At 34.5% G+C, this 14,357-nt stretch overlaps 1 pseudogene across 1 annotated transcript in view; it reads right to left on the bottom strand.

Moving 5' to 3' along the window:
- Nucleotides 1-572: 572 nt before the first annotated feature.
- The window catches only part of LOC147565920 (subtilisin-like protease SBT3 pseudogene), a 30,593-nt pseudogene continuing 16,808 nt past the window's right edge, over nucleotides 573-14,357 (bottom strand). The window contains exons 3-4 of the transcript XR_015230315.1: nucleotides 1,472-2,176; nucleotides 573-1,417 (exon numbers count right to left, since the gene is read on the bottom strand). The product of XR_015230315.1 is annotated as a subtilisin-like protease SBT3 pseudogene (transcript). The remainder of the gene's footprint in view (nucleotides 1,418-1,471; nucleotides 2,177-14,357) is intronic.

Genomic DNA, 14,357 nt, shown 5'->3' with positions numbered 1-14,357 from the left:
ATTTTAACTTCTAGAAAAAGTCAAATTTTAACTTAAATGAAGTCGATAATTTTTGCGTACCAAACTAACTTTTTGACTTTTCTACTTAAATAAGCAAAAAAGTAACTTATTTTAGTGTTGCCAAACGACACCTAAGTCTTGTTTTGTAGGATCGAAGTGGTATAAACTATACTGCTAAATTGACGCAACAATCTACATCACGTAAGATCAACTTTTAGTTGTAAACTATATAAGGAATCAAAAATTCTATTCATCCCTCCATTTTGGTCCCTCCCCCGGTCCTCCGCTGATGTGGCGACATATCAGTAGAGTACATTTTCTCACCATTCTCTCTCCAATTGCTCCTCATCAAGTGATATGTCGTCACATCAGTGAAGGGCTGGGTGAGGGACCAAAATGGAGGATGAATAGAATTTCTCGTAAGGAATAGTTTTATTTCCAAATATTCAATAAGTGATCGCATTTGACTTTTTGCTTAGTGTTTTCTTACAAAGTGAATAGAAAGTCAAGAATTTTATCATGATCTCATACTAAGATCTAGGATCAGGGTATTGTTGTTGATTATCATCTACTTAGTTTGGAGTTGCTAAGCTAAGTCTTGAAGCTACAATAGGACTTCTTACCGTATACATACCTCCAACATCTATCCAACTAAGATAACCATGAACAACCATTTGTTTTATCAGCTTTGTTCCCTCTAGTATAACTCTATAACTTTGCTTCTCATACTTGTACTTAAACACCAATTTATCTGGCTTCACAGTCACCTTAAATTCATTCATGCCTGTCAATCTAGCCGTATAAGTTAACATTCCATCCCCGACATTAGTCACTGTCCGCTGAAATTCTTGTACAAGTTTAGCATCAGAAGACGTATCATTCGCATTGAAGAAGGCAATGAAAGATGGGTAATTGAGATCTGAAGAGGGGTTCGAACAATTATAACCTTGACCTTCTTGTAATACTTTGAATTTGATTAGAAGTGTAGTTAATAGAACAAAGAAAATTAACATTGCATTAGCGTCATAGACTAGTCCAGGATCAGCAGCCTTGTTCGGATTAAGATGACCGGCTCTAATAGCAAGAGGGCTTGCAGGTTGGTAGTAATTTCCGCTATCCTGAATGGCGTTGAGATTGTTATCCAAATTTTCTGCAGTAGTCATCATGGCAGATCGAATAGCAGAGGGACTCCATTTTGGGTGGATTCCCTTTAAAAGTGCAGCTACACCTGCTGTGCGAGCGGAAGATATTGAAGTCCCTGATAAGATATTAAAGTCGCTATAAAGTAAACGTGAACCGGTATTGTGAACTGGTTCTGTTTTAGGATATGCTCCTATAACGGATATGCCAGGAGCAATAATATCCGGTTTCAAGATACTAGGACAGATTGGAGATGGTCCTCTAGAACTATAATCAGCTAGTCTTGGTGCTTGTCTATTTTTACCAACATATGTATGTTGAAATTCTATACTTGCTCTTGGATCAGAGCTCATTTTAATATAATCCAATATCAATTGGGCATCCTCCGGATTTGCAAAAATTGCAGGAAATGTGAGGCCTTGTAATGAATCGAGTTGAGACGTATTAGAAATAAAGATACCTCCAGCAACATTTCCATTGTTAACATGATCGATATGTTCGTCGAATGTGGGATCATTCGGGCTTTTTGTGTCAATACAAACTACAATTTTGAAGCCAACTTCTTTCATCTCCTCTATAGTTCTGCAAGTTTTCATAAACATCAAAGGAACTTTGCTTAGTGGTGACTTAAGTGGATAGAGTGATTGACCTATTATTGAAACTCCATTACTTAAGGTTACAATACCGTTAAATGCTCTATCAATAGAACCCGCACCGACGGTTAGTACCCATGGTAATCCATTTTCAACGCTCCAATACTCACCGCCATCATTTAACTTACCTTTCTCATACTCACCACCAACATTTCCTGCAGAAGTCCCAACGAAAACTCCTTTCTCCATTGCTGCGAACGAGGCTATGGAAATTGGGTCTTCATAAATAGGAACTCCCCTAAAAAGATAACCAAGAGATAATGAAAGAATATCTACACCAGCTTCCATTGCCTGGTCAATGGCAGCAATAATATCAGATGTGTAAGCTCCTGCTCGGCCCCAAGAGACCTTGTAAATGGCTAAATGGGCCCGCGGAGCCATACCTTCTGCCGTCCCAAAGGAGGAAACATGGGATAGTTTTTTGGCTTCTCTGTAATTCCTATTGTCTTTTCCTTGGGCTGGCTCCTCATCCTTGATTCGATATAGGAAATAGCCGGATCTCAAAGGAGGGAACCGGCTCTTGAGAGGCTGCTAGGCACTCTCCCTTTTTATGTAACCTTTTGGCTCCCTTTCATATTAATTCATATTCGTTTCAAAAAAATTTTTAACTTCTAATCATCTCAATTTGAAATTGGGTATAAACAAGTTTCTTGCTCAATTTACAAATTCTTCATCGCAAAGAGGTACTCTTCACTTAACAATCCTTGACTTTATATTTTATTCATTATTTATTTACATATAAAATTATGTTTAATTCTTAATTTGTCATAACAAGTGTTATATTGTGGAGGGCCCAAGATTAAAATTTCGCATGAGATCTTCATATTCTCGGCTACGCCACTGCAGCTTTGTTACGGAGAATGATTTCTAAAGAAACAAAGCCAAAAAAATTGTACAATTTTTAAGCAAATTTTAGAGGATATCATTTAAGTATTGATAAATGGATACTTTCAAACATTATGAGCATATGATATATAATTATATGTCTAAGAAGTTGAAAAAATTTTCCTCTTTCAAAACTGCATTAACCTTATGCGGGAATGCCCAAAAAAAAAGAAGGATGCGACTGTCTAGTCGATCACTAGATTTGTACTTCTATTAGATAAACAAGTGAATCTCAAGTTCAACAAAAGACAAACTACTACTGTAAGAAAAATTATCTCAAGCAATAAATTTACCAGCTCACATGATTAGTTCATCTCGATCACTTACTTTTTTCTTCGAGAAAATTATTTATTTTATACTTAATAAAAGTAAAAACGAACTACAAGGTTAGCTCATCCGACAATTGGGATGCGAATAACAGTTCCAGCTGCATCGACTACCAGTTGGACGCGGTTGCAACAGTAATATCCTTCCACAACCATTCCAGGCGTCACTATCAACACAAATATGTTTGGATGGTCTTTACGAATTGTAGCTATTGCATAATCTTGTTTTTTCCTTACCAGCTCTGGCCAATTTAACTTTCCTGCAAAATCATATTTCATTTTGTTCAGATTCACATATCAATTAGACATATATATACATACATACATAGAGAGAGAGAGAAAGGAAGAGAGATAATATGTACCTCCATCACATTCAGCGGGGAGGTTAAGGCAACGGAAAGAGGACATTTTTTTTTAATTGGAACCTGTTTTTCTAGTAGGGAAATGATGGAATCTCAAAAGTTGATGGATGTCATTATTTATACAGGTATTTGGCATACCATCAATAATAAATTGTAGATTTGTAAGATCATATTATCAGATTTTAAGCAAAAACATTTATAATTCGAGAAATACCAGATTATGATTATTCACTACTAGAATCACTGAGATTTCCGGTTTCCGTAATATGAAATTCAAGAAGAACGAATTTAAGGTTTTGAGCTGGAATCATATATTTAGGAATCTTTTGAGAAGGTAATGTTTATGGATATCATTATTTGTACATATTAATTTTGGAAAATGTTTGCATCCTTGTTAAGTCAATCAGATAAAAGATCCGTCGAGATCGTAGTCAAATTTTGAAATATTTTGTCTTGGAGGGAAAGTGAATCAGCAAGTCAAGAATTTTATCAAAATCCTCTGTGCACGTAACACTCCCGTCCTTGACCCAGCTAAGTGACCCATGAACTACTTTTTTGTTTCATCAACTATGGTCCTTCCGTTGCAACTCAAAAAATTTCTTTTCAAACTTCTCCTTGAATATTTGGAGTCACGGTTACCTAAAATCCGTTTATGGACGTCAACTTAGCTGTATAAGTTGAACATTCCATCCCCGACATTAGTCGCCTTCCTATGAAATTCTTGTAAGTTCAATATGAGAAGAATCATTCACATTGAAGAAGGCAATGGAAGATGGATAGTTGAGATCTAAAGACGAGTTTGAAACATTGCAACAGTAAGGCACTCTAACCGTTTGGATTTGTTTGGCAGTGTAACTAAAGGAACAAAGAAAATTAACATAATCTTTGGCGCTGTAAATATGATTGATAGACTTGTTTGGATTAACATGATCCGAACCCATAGAAAGTGGGGTAGTGTGGTGGATAAACGGGGCTCTTTTAGTTATAACAAACTATTGTAGAATGTTTGAAAGTCTTGATGTGGCATTTAAACGAAGTGATTTCTACCATTTATAGTGACATTCTCAACCAACATGATTACCGCTAACTTGTGAATTGCGTTGACTTTAATTTCAATGTAAACAACTGATTTTATACATAGTTGAATCATTTAAAATTATATATGTAAATTTTATAGAGTCCATGGGTATATAGACCAAAATCATTTTCATAATAGGTATATAGACCAATCTTCCCAAAATATGGACATTTAGTCCTTTTACAATAAGGGCATAAATAACTCATACTTTATTGATAAATACCCTCCATGTCCCTCGTCTAAAAAATTCGGGGTTGTTAAATTTCAGAATGAATCCGGAAAGTTTCCCAAACCAGGGGGCGTGATTTGGGGGGAGATATTTAGGTTACAAACTGAAAAGATTTAATAGGAAGTAACGGATCAAGGATATTTTCCAAAACAGATTTTTCAAAACAGATTTGGGAAACGGATATTTTCCAAAACAGATTTTCTCTCTCATCCTTTCAGATTTGGAAACCAAATCTATATATCACTTTCTCTCACTTAATTTTCAGATTTGGAAAGAGTATATTTTCTGAGATCAATTAGCGTGATTTGGGGGTTAATATTCAACACATATATATCAACTTTCTCTCACTTAACTTTCATTTTTTACTCATACATAAACGCACATCGAATACAAATTATGAAACAAGTTCGTAAATTATGTGTTATTTATGACGAGGAAACCATCATTTGTCATGTATACAACGTAATTTATCATATGCGTGTGTGTCATCCATTATGTACCATTGAATACTTAGATTATTTTCTGACATAAATTACTTGTTTTTTATGTCATGTTAGGAAATGTACCATTGAATCCATTATGTACCATTGAATACTTAGATTATCCATTATGTACCATAAATTATAGTAACTTGTTAGGAAATGTAAATCTGAAATCATGTTTTTTGTTATAAAGTATGTGATTTATCATAAATTATGTATACTGTATAGTAAATAACACAACCTTTGTACGACTGAAAGGAAATTTTATTGAACAGTAATCTGTGTTTTATTGTAAATGAAAAGAACATAGTAGACTAGGTAACTTAAAAATAAACTCCGTCAGAATGTTGCCCGAGCTCTCGATCCTTACTGTCTTTGGTCTTCCAGGTTTACGGCGAATCAAACATGGTAGTGTTTTTGACTCTTCATTAAATGTACATGGTTCATCAAAGTTAGGGGCAGGGTTTATATGTTCCTTGTAAGTCTTCACGTAAGACTCCGTTGTCCAAACAGGATCATAGAAACAATCTTCTTCATCGTAATTTATACTTCTATAGTTTATGTGATGATTCTGTAAGAAATTTCATCAGTGCTGGTTTACTCCAAGAAAAAAAAAACATATGTATTAGTTAAAAAAAATTATAATCAAATTTACATACATTAATAATGAAACATTTAATAAAAAACAAATGAGATGGATCATAAATAACAGGTACAGATCAATAAATTATGTATAATGTATGGAAAAGTACAATTGTTTATTAGGTTAAGAGAAGTTTTATATGCTTGTCATGGCCACTGATCTGGTAAAAAAAGGACGTGTAATGTTGGATAAAATTTTCATACTTTACGAACCTTTGATCATTAATACTATCATCTAAGGTGAAATGTATGCAGATTGTATCAGAAAGTATGGTAATTTATCGTAACGTAACTGTAATTTTTATTCTGTTACAAGAATCAGAAAGGATAAACATCAAGATATTATTAGCAAATTTTATCAGAAAACATGAAAAGTTATCGTAAAGTACCTGTACTTTATATTCTGTTATAGGAATAAGTGTGGATAATCACAAAGATCAAGAACTGTACGGACAGATGATTCTGATTTGCAAAAAAAACAAAAAAAAGAAGAGGATTTAACGTAGATCTGAAGAAATATACAATGAACATTGGAAGGAGAAATAACATACTAACATTGAACAAATCATTAAACAAGAAATAAACATCAAAGATCTTAAAGAGTTATGAAAGTTTTAGAGAGAGAAAATATAAATCTTCAATTCGAAGGTAATTAAGATTACAACAAAACCGATTCAAAGTTATTGAAATGGAAAACAAGAAAAGAAAGACCTAAATCAAGATTTGATGTTTTCAACGATTCTATATGAATCTTTAACCTATAAAGCAATAAAGATAAGATTTTAAACCTGAATAACAATGGCTAGAATAAAGAGATAAACAGTATAAAACCTAAATAACAATGGAGGTTTTGATGAAAGCTCTTGATTGAATATTAAACAATGGAATTTTTAACAGCTGGTGGTGAGTTTAATTTATGTTTAATGAAAATTTCGTTTTTAGAGAGAGAGATGGAAAGTTACCGGATTTCAGTTACGGAATATTATCAACATAGTAGTTAGTTACAATTCAAACGTGATTGGAGAGAGAAAGTTGAGATAAAAATGGAAAAAATATCTTTAACAGTTTAGAATGTAAATCACGTTTTGATATTAAAGAAGGTTAATATAGGTATTAAATCTTTAATATGTATTATATGGATTTGTGTTTTCTCTCTAGATGAGACCAAAAGGACTAGATATCCATTTAAATTATTATTTTGGTTTTGAAATCCTTTTTAGGATTATAGAGGACTATATCTCGTATTAGGACCCTATTTTTGGTCTATAAACTCAAAAATTAAATTTTATATCAAAAGAATGAGTCATTTATGCCTCAAAAAATAAATAAATACAATTCACGGACTTGAAGAAGTTAGGAGAGACAAAGCATATCATAACTCGTGAATTGTATTTACTTATATCTGTTTGTTTGTCTATCAATCTATGTTATTTTTGTATTATTTGTTAATCTTTCGCAAGTGAAGAAATCATTTGTTTTTGAAGTTTTGACTGTATGATTAATACATAAAGTTCAGTATATATAACTTTTTTATTGATTAGGATACAGCCCGTGCCCGTAGGGCACGGAAATTTTTATATTATGTTATACAAAATTATCAAATATTTTTATCTTATACAAATATTGAAGTTATAAAAATATATTTAAAATAATAATCGAGATTATATTGAGTTGTTTCAAGGGAGAAAAAAGGAAAGAGAGAAAAAGAGTTAGAGAGTTTTTAGGGAGTGGGTAGTTATTTTGACTGTTAAATATCTATCTTTTCAAAGACTCTTTAAAATGAAATGTCATGATGTAGAAAAGAAAATTGGACGACCAAGATTTATAAACGAAAGTTATGACATGACACCAAAATCTATGTCATTTGTTATATAGATATTCTGTATTCTCTATAAGTTTACTGAAATGTGTAATTGTAAATATAATCAATGATAAATGATAAATCTTTGTCTCTCTTTCTATATGTTCTCTTTCTCTATCAATCTATGATATTTTTGCTTTCTATGTTAATCTTTCGCAAGTGAGGAAATCATTTATTTGAAGTTTTGTTTTCAATCTTTATGTATCGTTTCTTCTAGATTTGAAGAGCATCTCTTTTGAAGAGTTAATTGTTATTCTTTTCCCGATTTTTTATTTGAATTTATTATTTTAGTTCTCAATTTTTTTGAGATGAGTAAGTAGCTGGTAGTGTTATGATCTTTTAACTAGACTTTACAAATTGTGTAAACCGGAAGGTACACATCTATCTTTATAGTGATTTTTTAATGGGATTTTCTTTGTTGTAAATTTTCTCTTGATTTTCATTTTTAAATTTCATTAAAATATAAATTTTTATTGATTCTTTGAACAATTCGAATTACCTCTTGTAAAAGTAAACTTATTTTTTACCTCCACTAGATGACTTGAAAACTTCTGTGAAATTTTTATGTTGTTTTTAACACCAATAATCGATTTTAGACCTTTTTGGTTTAAAAACTATTAACTTATATTAAATCTTTTGTTTCAGATTTTCGTGTTCGTTAATGTTCTTTTTATTTTTTATTGTTTGTAAATGTAACATACTTCGTTTTCGTGTTCATCGGCCCGAAACTATTAACTTTTCGTTATTTGTCAGACATAAACGCCCGTGCCCTAAGGGCACGGGTTATAACTAGTGTGTATATATATATATATATATATATATATATATATATATATAGTAGTTTATGTTGCCTTTAGGCCATTAATTTCATCGGGCTTTAGACCATTAGTAATGCGGCAGTTATCACATCGCTTAGATGTGTGAATGCCTTTGATGACTTTTGTAATCAATATTCCAAAAAAATAATATAGAAAAAAATGGCTAGAACAAAGTTAGAATGTAATTTTAGTAAAACTGAGTCAAAATCAAATTAACAAATAAAATAAAATAAAATAAAATAAAGATGAACTAATATGAAAATTTGGATCAAAAGAGAAAAATAAATGACCAAACTATAGGCAATTAAACGGCAAGGGGCACAAAAGAATTTTCTTGTAAACAACTAAAAAAAACTAATTTCATGGTGGGGAATTGAACCCTTTTCTTTTCGGTGGAAAACTAATTTGGACTCCACGAAACTAACACTTCTTCTGTGACTGTTTATTGACAGTCTTTATCTTTTAATTAAATTTTATTTGTATTTGTAATAAATTGGACTTCAATTTTTTTCAGCTTACGGTCTGTGGGGGCGCTGCACGCCCCGACATTGGGCCACCCCCTGAGAATGTCATCTAAGACTCTAAAGTATCCATTTTCGTCATTGTGGTTGACCGGATAACTGTTGATTTCCATTTTAGATGTGTCCCCTTCAATAGTGCAATTACACTTGCCATGTGAGGGCAGAACATCGAATTTCATGTTTATATATTAAATTCACCAGATAATGGCGTTGTGGTCTTCTGGGTGAATCAATCAACACGTTCTTTGGTAATGTATCCATTAATAAGTTGGATGTGGCAAATCTTTCAACACGTTCCCTGTTAATGGTTGGTTGTCTAAGATTTGCATTGATATTTAGATGGTTTTTGAACATCACCAGGAGTAGGTCTATTTGTTGATTCATTATGTCAATTGTTAACCATACAACATTGATATCCCAATCACCGTCGAAGGTTGTGTTTCTAGCCTTGCCTTCTGCTATTGAGCCAGGAGAAACCTCGCTCTTGATGCCAACTGACACAAGTTTGATTGTTTATCATGTTTTAAAAATTTAAGACCTCTTATGAAAGTTTTTCTTATCAACAATAACAAATTATTTTGATAGTGTTGGGATTTACACTCTTCTACTAATGTTTATAGCGGATAAAGACATCATATGTCTAACATTAGTGTCCCCAGGATCACATGCATAAACCAATAATGCCAAGTAAATAAAACTAGTTCGATGAATACCTTAATCGCTAGTTTTTCCCTCGAACCTTTCTGATGTAGAAACGCAGCGGAATTAAAAGAGATGAATAAACTAAATAAGAATGATAAAAATAAAGATTAAATAACTCTAAATACTCAACTTTATTAAAACTTCAAAGAGGTTTTTCTCTCAATCTGAGAATAATGGACAAACTAGATATCCTTTTATAGGATTCTGGACTTTCCTAGATAGACTTGAATTAAACTTTCCTAAATAATTAAAATACTGCAACTGCCTAAATAACTAGACTCAAATCTGGACCTTTCCAATTATTGAAAATACTAAAATAACATAATTTCCTAAACCTAAATTCTCTAATAATCATACTAAAATTGGGACTTCCTAAAACTACTCTCTATGGCCGGTTGGCCCATGACCGGGTTCGGTCATGGAAAAAGTCTCCACGCCGGGTGCCCCTGCATCAGAATCCCTTTCTCCCAAGAGGTTCGTCCCGAACCGTTTTTGAAGAGAATGTAGTTCCTCCGATCCATCTTCAATTGGTAACAACGTCACGATCTTCGTCTTCCACGGAAATTCATAAACATTCAAGACCACGGTAAGTGGCATCAACATCAGATTGCCATGGTCGTCCCAATATGATGTGGCATAAATACATATCTGTGACATCACAATTAACTGTAGACAAATAAGAAGAACCAATAGAAAGATTAATAGTACACATGTGATCAACCCGTGTAGTAGTACCCGACTGAATCCAAGCGGTTTTATACGGGTTTGACTTAATCGTTGTAGTAATACTCAAGAAGTTGACAAGCTTTGTAGAAATTAAATTCTCTACACAACCATTGTCAATCACAATAGTACACACTTTATTCAGTACTGTTCCCCGTGTAACGAACAAATTCTTTCGTTGAGATAAATTCCTCTCGAAAGGTGTAAAAAGAACTCTCCGAGTGAGTAACATAACCCGATCACCGTTGTCTGGAATAGTGTTAATACGTTCCAATTGATCTTCATCTGAATCTGATTTCTTTTCTACAATATTTGCTTTACCGCGAGAGGGGCAAGCATTAGAATAGTGTCCTGTTTCAAAACAACGATAACACTTAACTGGTGGAGGTTTTTTATAAGGATTATCGGCTATTGATTTAGTACCCTCCTCTGATTGTTTCGATTGATCTACTTCATCAAGGTAGAGTTCGAACTGCTTGACTTCATCAAGAAGATGGAACGTGAATCTGATTCAAAAGACCGAGCTATACTGATACATTGAGAGACCGAATTAAAAGACCTTAAATTAACCAAATCTTTAATATCATTCCGAAGTCCGTCTTTGAATTTTTCTACTTTCATTGACTCTAAATCTGGGAGATTAAGTCTTGTAATTAGTCGTTGGAATTCCGAAGCATATTCCTCAACTGAACGTCTTCCTTGACGGCAACGTAAATAATCAACACACAATTGGTTCTCATAATCTGGAGGGAGGAAACGTGACAACATTAATGGTTTCAATTCTAACCAAGAAGAAATAGGGGGTACGTGTAATAAACGACGATTTTCGAATTCCTGTTTCCACCAAGTAAGAGCAGTTTTAGATAAATAACCAGTAACACAACGTACCTGTTCAGGACCTTCCACTTGCATAACATCAAAAAAAATCTCGAGTCGTGAAACGTAATCCAAGAAATCTTCAATATTTATCGAACCATCATATGATGATACTTCCATTCGAATACGGTACGATGAACTAGGGTTTGGACATTCGGTTTCGATTGGTGGAGTGTGGTGTTCACGTTCGGTTTGAGTGGGTTAGACAACCAAGGGTGGTCGTTGGAGTAGGTTGATTGGGCGGTTGATAGGTGTGGTAGGTTCTCGGGTTTGGGTATGGGTGAAGTTGGGTTCTCGGTTTCGGTTTAATGGATGGAGATGTTCTCGGTGACGTGGGTGTGTGGTGTGGTCGGGTTGTAGAGGAAGGGTGATGGTCGTCTCGGTTTCATGTGGACGGTGGTGGTGTATAGGTTGTGTAACCGGATCATGAACCGTGGGGTTGTATCGTTGTAACACCCCTAATTTCTATATATATCAAATTAGGTGGGAATAACAAAACTCTAGGTCAATTTGGGGTTGGGCCTAATATGAAGAGTAAGTTGTGGGCTTGAGCATCATAAAATAGAAGTGGGTTAGAAGGAAAACTAGGGCTGCTTGAGTTGATTATATAAAAAGGGGTCTAGAGCTCTTTTTGTAGATCTAGAACAAAACTTAGAGAGAGAAAGAGAAATGGTATTCTTTGGAGAAGATTTTGAAGAATAAATTGAAGAAATCTATGTATTGTTTATGTTATGGTTAGTATATCTTCTTAATCTTCAACAAGCCACTCTTAGTGAATGGAGAATGGATAAAGAAGAAAAGAGGTAGAGATGGAGTTCTCTAGAGAGAGAAAGAGGCACGATTGTGTTCTTGATGTCATCTAAGGAAAAAGAGGTATCTCCTAATTCTTTTGTAGGCTTTTTCAATTTATTCCATGATAGGTTTAGTATTGTTAATCACATAAGTTCTATAAAGAATGATTAAATGATTTAGATATTAGTTCTATCTTGAATTCCAAACAAATATCTATATAGGACAATGTTTTGATCTAACTTCAAAATTAGATCTGGATTGATTGGTAACGAATCTAGGTGTCTATCTTATATGGTTGGAAAGGTATGTTTGTCTACTTTCTAGTGGTTCAAACGGTGAGTTAATTGGAGTTCCGAGTGAGGAGTTATAATAGTTTTCGTACGAGGTGTCACAGCAGTCCCTATTGTATTTCGGGTCTAGATTAAAATTAGATCTGGCATTGATTGGTAATGAATCTCGGTGTGCATTTTATATGGTTGGAAAGGTCTGTTTGTCTATTTTCTATTGGTTCAAACGGTTAGTTAATTGGAGTTTCGAGCGAAGAGTTATAATAGTTTTCGTACGAGGTGTCACAGCAGTCTCTACTGTATTTCGGTGTAGATTAAAATTAGATCTGGTTATGATTGGTAATGAATCTCGGTGTGTATCTTATATGGTTGGAAAGGTCTGTTTGTCTACTTTCTAGTGGTTCAAACGGTGAGTTAATTGAAGTTCCGAGTGAGAAGTTATAATAGTTTTTGTACTAGGTGTCGATATAATCTCTAATGAGCGAATTGATTAAGATAATTCACATGGTTTCTATTCTGTAAGCAATGTACTTCCTAGGCATATGATACCTTATATTGGTGAGTCTATATTCGTTAACTATTATTGTTATTTGTTTGTTTGAGGTGGTGATCCACGTGAGGATCTATTATGAGCATCATCCATTTTGACTTGCCATGTGTTGTTGGCTTGAATGGTTTGGTAAACTTGTTTGTAATTCTTTATTAGAGTCAATGTTTGTGGTGTGATGCTATTATGTGTGTGATGCGATGGATGTGATGGAGGGTTGAATGAGTTTATGTGGTTGGTTCGACCCTCTCTACCGAAGGTGATGTAGGTATGGAGCGTATGGGGTCGGCGCTAACACAATGGATGACCTTGTGGGCCACACTCTCATTCGACTTATGTTTGTTGTATGATGTTATTATGTGTGTGATGATGGAGTTGATGGAGGGTTGTATGAGTTTATGTGGTTGGTTCGGCCCTCTCTACCGGATGTGATCTAGGTATGGAGCGTATGGGGTCGGCGCTAACACAATGGATGACCTTGTGGACCACACTCTCATACAATGTGGACACCAACTTGTCATATCATTCGACGAGAGTTGGATGATTGTGTCTTTGGCATAATGTTTTGTTGACTTAATCGTCAAGTTAGGGTTCTATAAAGGTCTATCTTGGTGAATAGTGTGATCTTTTTATACCTATTGAAAAAAGATAAAGATTATTATCACGAGAGTTAATATTGGATTAGAATACGAGGACGTTGAAAGCCTAATAACCAAGAACAAAAATTACTAATTTCTACATGCGTGTGGTAAATTTCGTTGTATTATGTTAGTTGTCACGTTAAATTGCAGATAACGCCAATAATGAATATGAATGAAATACTTCCTTGATTGGGGATTGAGCTTGCCTACCCGAGACTTAGGTTTGAGGAAATCTATTGCAGTTGGGTTTTAACCCAGCTATTTCGTTTTTCAGGTATTGATTGTGCATTCATGGTAGGCGTCGCTCGTGGATCCAGTTTGAAGGTCTCAAATCTTCGATTTCAAGGCGGCTTGAGATTTGAGATTTGGGGCGCTACAATCGTGGTTCGGTTTGGAGGTTATGGTGGGTGTGATGAGGTTGATATTGTGAGTGGGTTTCGGTTTGGTTGATAGGGTTTGGAGTGTATCGGGTATACGGGTAAAGAAGACGGGGGTCTTGGTAGGTTGTAATGGTTCCTAAAGGGGCGATTGGTTGGGGTTGGTTGGTAATGTTTCGGTTGTTGGTTTGGGAGTTGGTGAGGAGATGGTGGTCGGCTGAGAAGTGAGTTTCGTGTGGTGGTCGATGTGGTGTTGTAATTGGCTCGGGGAAGGAGAACGATGGTGGTGTTGACGTGTGGGTATAGGAGGGGTACGTAGGTGTTTGGAAAGGTGTGTTTTGTGAATAAGATGTGATGAAGGGTGGTGTGATAACCGGAGGGGGGTTGCTAATGGTGTGACCGAAAAGTGGTGTCG

This window comes from Eschscholzia californica, unplaced genomic scaffold (genome assembly GCF_041429995.1).
Source record: "Eschscholzia californica isolate CP2 unplaced genomic scaffold, dmEscCali1.0.p SCAF_1, whole genome shotgun sequence".
Taxonomy (NCBI): Eukaryota; Viridiplantae; Streptophyta; class Magnoliopsida; order Ranunculales; family Papaveraceae; genus Eschscholzia; species Eschscholzia californica.
The sequence above is the reverse complement of the archived record's forward strand: the minus strand, read 5'-3'. Positions and strand labels throughout refer to the sequence as shown.